An 8,364-nucleotide genomic window follows, 5' to 3' on the forward strand; every position below is an offset into this window, starting at 1 on the left:
TGGAGCTCAGCAATCTGGCTTGGCTGGTGAGCAGATGAGCTCCTCCTGGGATCTGCCTGTTTCCATCTCCAAGTGCTGGGGTTGCAGACATGCACTACCTTCCTGACTTTTTTATGTGGGTGCTGGGGATCTGAACTCTGCTCAGGCTTGTGTGGCAGGCGCCTTACCCACCAAGCCGTTTCCCTAGCCCTGTAAACCAAAATATTTTAAAGGGAAACATGAACATCATGACAACACACATTTGTTGGATTATATTCAGCTACATTTTTCTACTAAATATCAGTTGTCCTGGAGCGGGCAAGCACAGATTGGAAAACAAAACACTTGATTAATCCACCCCACTGAAGCCGATTTCGGCTGTGGACCAAGGAGGAGTGTAAATCTTGCTGCTGCACTTCATTCTTTTTCCATTTCGGAAACAAACTTGGCACGGGACCGTCAGCTCTTGGTCATCACTAAGCGGCCTCAAGCCATTGAAGTTCTTCATCTTTTCTCAGTGGCATTAGCAGAAAACTGATGTCTCCTCCACAGCACTGGCTTGTGCACGATGCCATCTTTCAGGTAGAGGGGTGCGCCTTACTTTATGAGTGTAGTTCTTCCCAGTTACCTGCAAAATCAGGGCAGGCTCTCACCCAATCTCTTCCCCTCCCCTCCCCCTCTCTTTCTCTCTTTTTTTTAACTTCTCTCCCTTTTTCTCTTCTCCCTCTTTCCTTACATCCTGTTCTGTTTCTTCACTGTTGTCTTCTCTTTCTTTTTTTTTTTTTAAGATTTATTATTATGTATATGAGTATTCTATCAGCATGTACACCTGCATGCCAGATTACAGCATCAGACTCTACTATAGATGGTTGTGAGCCACCATGTGGTTGCTGGGAATTGAACTCAGGACCTCTGGAAGAGCAGCCAGTGCTCTTAACCACTGAGCCATCTCTCCAGCCCCTGTCTTCTCTTTCTTATTTCCCGAATTAAACAAAAATAAAAAAACAAAAATAAAGAAATGTTTAGTATAAGGGAATCTACTGCTTCGTTCTTTGTAAAACAGCCCCTAGCTCCTTGCCTTCAAAGGCAGCTGATTAAATTTCTGTTATAACAAAGGACACTCCAGGTATAGCAACCTCTGCTGTGTCTACTGCATGCTTTAAGGACTCCAGAGCTCCTGGCTTCCCCTCGGGCATAGCTTTGTTTTTGGCTAACCTGCTCCATGCAGTGTCTGAGGTCTTCTCTCCCGGCCTCTGTTTCCTTCCACTAGATGTCATGGATCATTAGTTCCCACAGGCAAGAGCTAAAACACTCAGGTTGCTTTCTGTTATTTATTTGTCTTTTCTTTTGGTTCATTAAATATTTACCAATAACCTCTTCTCAAGAGGAAGAGTGTAGACAAAAAAAAAAAAAAAAACCAAACAAACAAACAAACAAAAAAAAACCCGAGGGAACGCACCACTGAGCCACAACAAAGATGGCTGTTAATGGCTCTCTGACATTTACGCTTGGACATTTCTCTGGGGTGTCTTATACAGAGTTGTACATCTAGGGAATGGCATGTTAATTCCACTTCAAGAAGTCAAGGGTTAAAAATACATGCCCAGGGGCAAAGATTAACCTTATCCTTTTTCTTTCCTCCCTCCCTCCCTTCCTTCCTTCCTCCCTCCCTCCCTCCCTCCCTCCCTTTCTCTTTTCAACATCTGGATTTGGAACTGGACTGATCACTCAGGTGAGGCGAGCAAGGATTTCCCTGGTAGTACCCAATCAAAATGAATTACATCAAGAAAGGAAAACAGAGTTCTCACCAGGAAAGCAACGGAGACCTTGGACTGAGCCAGTATAGATCAGGGTAAAACCAGGAAGGGGCAAGATGGAGAGGTGTGGCTGCACCGCATCTCTCCCCCTTCCCTCTGGACAAAATGGAAAGAACTCGGCTCTTGGCTTGCTTATGGAATAAGGAAGTCCTACCTCTCAGCAGCACTGAGCAGGTGTTCAGTAAACATCTACTTGTTTACTAAGGGAATCCTTGATTTGAATTTCTTCTAAAGCATCTTTAATCCCACAGCATTTGTGGACCTCATGTGTTCAGTCCTCCACCAGTTCTTTGAGAAGAGAGACTCTTTAAAGGCAAAACTTGTAGTGCTCAGTAAAACACAGGGTGGCATGAACATCCAGTACTTGGAGATTTAAGTAAATACCCAGTACCTCCCTTTGGCATATGTCTCTGGATGACCTTGCTTAGTTTCATGGACATGAACCAAATACCTCAGCCAATGATGGAATGTTCTGGCTCCTTTTGCTTTTCCAGACCTTCCCTAACTTAAAAACAAATGCTTAGTTAAGATGGTCTCCAGCCTGGCTGTCGGTTAAACGGAGCGCTGCTTGTGGCTAGTTGATGCCCGCAGTGGCCATGCTGGCAGAGGAGAGTGCTGATCCGAAGAATCACAGCCATGGTTACCTTTTTAGAGCTTTATTGGGAGAGAGGGGGTTGAGAGAGAGGGAGGGAGGGAGGGAGAGAGAGAGAGAGAGAGAGAGAGAGAGAGAGAGAGAGAGAGAGAGAGAGAAAACAGACGGAAGGAAGGAGCGGAAAGGAAAGAGAGGAAGAAGAAGGGGCACACAGAGGACCCACCTGCTTTTTAGGCTGGGACGCCGATGCAGGCTGATGATGTAATTAAGGACCGAATCCTTACACTGGCCCTTTGAAGGCACAGGAAACTAAGTTAAATGTAGGTGCCCTTGGGCTCCAGATGAGAACGTGTTGCTTCAGACGAAGCCGTGTTTCTAAAGTGAGGTCCCACTTTATCATACCTGCAGTTGGACTGCATTTGGTCACAGGTGTTCTTTCTGATGTGGCCCTCCCCATTTGCAGCATAGTTTCAACACACAGAAAGCTCCAGATCCTGAGATTCCTGTAGCTCAGCTTGTATTTGGTATTTCACCTGACACTTTATCAATCGTTCGATTTGTGTCAAATCATATCTCCTCCCAGAAATCTTCAATAGGCACAGGGCAACTTCCCACATTACCGTATTACCGTCCCATGATGCCCTCTACCATGTTGGCATTTTCTTGACTCCATGTTGCTTTTTTACTCTGATTGACCGAATCCTAGTTCCAGAACCTCATCTAATCTTAACTCCTTGCTCTTGCCACACAGTGTCCAAGGACAACTGGCTGAGGCCCCTCTGCCTCTGGCAGGCCACAGGCTCTGAAAGGGGCCATCATCCGCTCTCTCTCTCTCTCTGTGTGTGTGTGTGTGTGTGTGTGTGTGTGTGTGTGTGTGTGTTCTCAGCTGCAGAAGAGCTCTTTTAGTTCACTAGCTGTGCACCTCCAGGGTCATATTTGTCAGAAGGAGGAGGCTTTTCTAAGTTGCATGAAGGTGACTCTCCCTTAATCACCTTTGACCCTGCCACAGTCTCCTCTGGTTTCAAACTATTCTATACATAGGAGATGGATAGGTTTAAAAAGTGTAAGCAAGCCATTTTGCACATAGAGCCGGGGCATCAAATGTATTCAGCGCAGTGAAGAAGAGCCAGCCTGGTGTCTGGCGACTCTCACAGCTTCAGTGCTCAGCTTGCACTGTGATGCACACACAGAGCACCACGAGAAGCCAGCGCTGTGCATTTGCTGACATGGAGGCCGGATGGGCCCCCAAGATCCTGAATGCTTAACAAGGGCCCAGGTGATGTTAATCCGAGCACCATAGATTAAGTGGCAGGAAAAGCTCCTGTAATCTTCAAAATTTCTAAGAGCTAAGCGTTTTAAACCAGACTTTAGGATTGAAGGCGCAGATGAGCAGACTGATTAAGACAATCTGCTGCAGGCCACACCTCTCATTAGAAGACATACAGGGACTCAGAGGAAAGCCTGGCAGATTTAAGACCTCTTTTCAATCACTGTGGTGTTGGAGAGAAGAAAACAGACGAGAAAAAGATTGCATTCAGAAAGCAAAAGAGGCAGACATTGTGATGGGCCGATCTGGACTTCCTCTGTTGAATCGTCAAGGAAGGCACAGCTGCTGAAGGGAGCTGGTGTGGCAGGACAGAAGAGACTGGAGGGTCTGGGCCAGTGGGAGGGACCTAAAGGGACAGCAAGGAGCTTGGAGGTCCTGGATAAAGCTGGGGGCAGGCATTGCATTGGCCAAAGCATTACATTAAGAGCCCCTCACACTCCATATCAAATCACCTGGGGATCTTCAGCAAGTTTAAGGATCGGGTTATACCACAGGCCAGGAAGTCACACCCTGGATCTAGGATGCAAACAGCTATGGTTTTCCAGGCTATGCAGGCAGTTCCAAATTCCGATTATCTGGGGGACCAGGTCTGCACAGTGTTTGCTTCCAGAGCTAAAGGGGCAACATGTTTTATGATGAGGAATGTACGGAGCAGTAAAGAGGGCATAGTCCAGAATTTGGCAAGCTTTTTCTGTACAGAACCAGAAGGTAAATAAAATAGTTTAGGCTTCATGAGACTTGAAGCAAAACTGAGGTTATTGGGTGAATGCTTATGTAACAAAAAGCAAACACATTCCCCCAGCTTTTTGATGAAATACAAAACTTAATGGTCAATGAACACATAGTTTCATATAATTTTTATGTCCTGAAACATTACATCTTTTGATTTTTTTTTTTTTTTTGGAAAACCATTTAAAAATTTAAAACACATTCTTAGCTTGTGGTTTATACAAAAATAAGCAGCAGGCTAGATTTGGCTCCTGGGCTAAAGTTTTCTGACTCCTGATCTAGTTAACAGTATACCTCCAGTCTAACGACAATACCAGAAATGTGTATCTAAATAGTAGTCTACACTCAAACAACTACCTTACCTAACTTTGAAAAAAACCCCACCATTTTCTCCAAGGACAGTGTGTGAGGTGGTATTGTGTTCCCCAAAATATTGTGTACCCTAATAAATTTATCTGGGGTCAGAGAACAGACAGCCACTAGATACAGAGTCTAGAAAATGGTGGCACTCATACCTTGAATCCTAGCATTCCAGAGGGAGAAATCCCTCTGGATCTCTGTGAGTTCAAGGCCACATTGGAAACAGCCAGGCATGGTGACTCACGCCTTTGATCCCAGGGAGTGAGCCTTTAATCTCAGGGAGTGATGGTAGAAGGCAGAAAGGTATATAAGGCGTGAGGACCAGAAACTAGAAGCATTTGGCTGGTTAAGCTTTCAGGCTTCTAGCAGCACAGTTCAGCTGAGAGCCATTTGGATATGAGGACACAGAGGCTTCCAGTCTGAGGAAACAAAACCAGCTGAGAAGTTGGCCAGGTGAGGTTAGCTGTGGCTGGTTCTGTCTCTCTGATCTTCCAGTGTTCACCCCAATACCTGGCTTCAGGTTTGATTTTATTAATAAGAACTTTTAAGATTCCTGCTACAAGTGTGCAGATGTAATGGCAACATTTTGAGGCAAAGCTTGCTTATGCCCCTCACCTATTTTTCATGATCAGTTAAGACTGAGAATGTCATATGAAATAGGTGTATTCTGATTCAAAATGATCCAAAATGACCTTATACATGTCTTTTAAAAATATACATGAGATTTTGATTAGCTATTCAAATATCTTGGTGTTTGGCTAGATGGGTATCTCCCCGGGTCCTGAACTGTTACAGATTCTGTGTTTCCAGTCTACCCTTCTGTGTTTATAATTTGTACATTTCCATCCAAGGACTATGGGGGGGCGTAGGGATGACACAATTTTATAGAATGACTGTGTTATTAGGAGGATGGTCTGAAGTACTGTAGAGAGATTGGGAAAGTCACTTTTCTGTCACCATCCTATACCTACGTTATCCTGAAATATGACACTCGAATGTCACATCAAGTTTCTCATAAGGAAAAAGCACAGTGAGAACAAAAAAAATCAAAGAAAGATTTAAGATCCGAAGGTCTAAATGTTGCTTTTGTAATTCACTTACAAAAATGGACAGTTGTGCTAATTCTGTGCATGAACATTTTTTTCTTTTTAAAATGTTTTTTTTTTATATACAATATAATTTAGTTCTACATATCAGCCACGGATTCCCTTGTTCTCCTCCCTCCTGTCCCCCTCCTCTTCCCCCAGCCCACCCCCCATTCCCACCTCCTCCAGGGCAAAGACTCCCCCAGGACTGAGATCGACCTGGTAGACTCAGTCCAGGCAGGTCCAGTCCCCTCCTCCCAGGCTGAGCCAAGCGACCCTGCATAAACCCCAGGTTTCAAACAGCCAACTCATGCACTGAGACCGGGTCCCACTGCCTGGATGCCTCCCAAACAGATCAAGCCAATCAACTGTCTCACCTATTCAGAGGGCCTGATCCAGTTGGGGGCCCCTCAGCCTTTGGTTCATAGTTCATGTGTTTCCATTCGTTTGGCTATTTGTCCCTGTGCTTTATCCAATCTTGGTCTCAACAATTCTCGATCATATAAGGGAACTGGATGCAGAGATCCACGGCTAGGCCCCGGGTGGAGCTCCGGGAGTCCAATTAGCATGAACTTTTTTTTTTTTTATATTGTAACCAGGAGTTTCCGGAAATAAAAGGCTTTTCCATTTGGAGTTTGTCTGCCAGCCGTGGAAGGGAGCCCTCTGCTGTTAGTTACAGTCCTTGCACTTAGAGTTGATGTATGTTGTTTCACAGCCGCTTCTTTGAGCCTGCTCAGATTTTTAATGTTTTCTGTTATGACTGTACATTTCACATAACAAAGAAAACATAAAGTCTGCGATGCCAGCTGGCATGGTTAATAATCCCTCAGTTCTGCCCTTTTGGAATCGTACCGCAGCACTGGAACATCTGGCGGTTTCCAATTTCCACGTTAGAGTGGGGTTTTGACCTCCATTTCACTTTCAAATGGGTCTCCTTGGCGGAATAACTCTGCTTTCTCTATTACTTTTGCCATTCTCACCCTGGACGGTAAATGGGAGGCTCCACGCCCCGTGCTTTAGAAGGCAAGCATGCGGTTTCCAGAGGAAGCTCGGACTCGGCTCTGTTCTGCAATCGCCTTAGATAGCGTCTCCAATGCACTCCTTGTGAGTGCTCCTCAGATCTGATGCCTCGAACCTCCGGACTTTTAACGTCTACATTTGCTACAATGAAGGGTTCATCTGTCCTCACAGCCAGGTTTTAAACCTAGTCACCAGGTTTAAAAGTCATGACTTTTTGAGTGCATTCATCTCTGGGACCTTGAGGCGGCCCAGGGGACAGTGCTGATTGGGTCTTGTGCTCGAGCGATTGTGAGTCTAAGCACATGGAAACATACTCATATTTCGGCTAGTTTGCGCTCTGGTCTCCACAGTTACACAGTCATTTTCATTCCCAAGTTAATGTCCTTGCTTAGCCTCCTCCTCTGAAGTGAGAGCGTCCCCACCTCCTGAGGCTCACCCTTGGAGAATAGTTTTTTAGGTATCCCTGAGTCCGAACTTACTTCTTTCATTGCCTGCCTTTTCAGCCCATCTGACCGCACACGGATCGATGAATGTGTCCGCATTTTAACTGCTTCCAGCCCTGCTAGATCCTTCGAGAGGACTCATCACTCCGGTCTTCCTAAGACAACTTCTTTAACCACATTCCGGCCCTGTAAGGCTTCTCCCAGGACCCACACATTCATCTAGGCCCTGCAAACTTTGGTTTGAACTCTCCAGCCTAATTGCCAAATCCTGACAAGGTTTATTCCCACCAGGCCAGCCTCCTCCACACCTTTACCTCTTCCCATACCTAGTGGACAGCCCTGTCGCAAGGCTTTCTCAATTCGCTCACTGTCCCGATACGTGTTCTTTCTCTCTCCTTATACAATTATTTCTCCAAATTAAATACTAATGTCTACATCAGATTCCCTTAATAATTTAGCCAACACTGGCAGTTACATGTTCTGCATTCATTATTAATAGTATCGCACATTGTATTTTGTTGTATTTAATTTGTACTGACGTGATTTGTATTTAATTGATATGTATTCTCTCGAGTACTCTTGATTGCTCCTTATACATCTTGCCTCACTCACAAGACTGTATGTGTCTGATGATAATAGTGTGTATTTCACACTGTGGTGAACCAGAGGTAATTCATTTCTCTCTTCTGCAAAATGGAGATAATGATGTCTTTCTATCTCATTTGACAGAAGACTAAGAGGAGATGATATGGAGAAATGCTTCAAAGCTTTCAAACTTGTTCATTACCATTAGTATGATGATGGCATATAACCTCCTTTCACTATCAAGCTCCCTTGAACTGTCACACAGGGGTCTGGAATTCCTTTCTGAGGACAAAGTGAATCACCAAAGGGGATCACTATTATTTGACACCACATTAGATCAGCCAGAGTGTAAGGCTGAAGTCAGGACCCCAGTTCAGCTCTTTACTCTTTACAACCAGACTTTGGAGGCTCCCTTTTGATAAAGACC

At 44.9% G+C, this 8,364-nt stretch overlaps 1 long non-coding RNA gene across 1 annotated transcript; it reads right to left on the bottom strand.

Annotated features, from left to right (window-relative positions):
• Positions 1-247: 247 nt before the first annotated feature.
• Positions 248-6,308, bottom strand: LOC119086854. Its single transcript, XR_005090222.1, has 2 exons — positions 6,267-6,308; positions 248-607 (listed from the first exon to the last, which is right to left on the bottom strand). It is a non-coding gene; the product is annotated as an uncharacterized LOC119086854 (long non-coding RNA).
• Between the last annotated feature and the right edge of the window lie 2,056 nt (positions 6,309-8,364).

The sequence above is a fragment of the Peromyscus leucopus genome, chromosome 8a (assembly GCF_004664715.2).
Source record: "Peromyscus leucopus breed LL Stock chromosome 8a, UCI_PerLeu_2.1, whole genome shotgun sequence".
Lineage (NCBI taxonomy): Eukaryota > Metazoa > Chordata > Mammalia > Rodentia > Cricetidae > Peromyscus > Peromyscus leucopus.